Raw genomic sequence first — 889 nt, forward strand, 5'->3', positions numbered from 1 at the left:
GGAACAGAAGTGATGAGTTTGAATGATAATTACATAAACATTGAATCATTAAGCCTGAAAAAAAATAAAAGGGAAGATATTGAGGAGGATAGAGATACTTACGAAGAATCTGGAATTAGGAAGGCTTTGGACTTCTCAATGTCAACTGGAAGGCAATGGATCCTGGGTGCAAACTAGTGGAGGAAAATGCTCTTCCGACAGAATGCTGCTCCCATCGAAACCACTGTCCGTCAAGTGTGACCGAGAATGAAAGACATTGTGTATCAGCAAGGTCTCCCAAAGCGGGTCGAGATGTGTTCTATCAAAGTCAGGCAGCAAACCAAAAAGAAGAAGAAAGGAGGTACAGGAATGAGGAGATGCAGCATGGGAGGCCACTGAGTGACAGTGGCGTCAGGGAAAGGACACACACTGCCCAGATCCTGGGGTGCTGTCCTCGTCATTTTCTCTGTGGCTGGCACAGAGAGAGAGAGAGAGAGAAATCAGACCAAGTTAGGACCTCTCTGAAGGCTCCCTGAGACACTCCCTTAGGAAATGGAGATCAACAGAGAATCTCATGCACTGAGAAGAGATTTAGACAATTGATAGAGTTTGTGATTTAATTAATGATAAATACACAGAAATCTAAGCAAATCAAAAGAAAACAATGATTAACTTTGGGGTGTTAAAAAGTACAAAATTAAATCATAACAGTTCAGCTCTGAGGAGTGTATTCATAGTAACTGAAGCACTGATCACTGATCTACTACAAATTTTGAAATAATCATGTTGGGAGAGCCAGGGTGGTAGCATAGTGGTGCATGTGTGCAGAGGGCTGAGGCAAAACTTCAAGACACAGCGATGCAAACACGTTATTTAGGGAAAAGTGGTAGATGCCAAAGCAATCAGCTAA

This window comes from Galeopterus variegatus, unplaced genomic scaffold, assembly GCF_000696425.1.
Source record: "Galeopterus variegatus unplaced genomic scaffold, G_variegatus-3.0.2 Scaffold10141, whole genome shotgun sequence".
In the NCBI taxonomy this organism is placed as follows: Eukaryota; Metazoa; Chordata; class Mammalia; order Dermoptera; family Cynocephalidae; genus Galeopterus; species Galeopterus variegatus.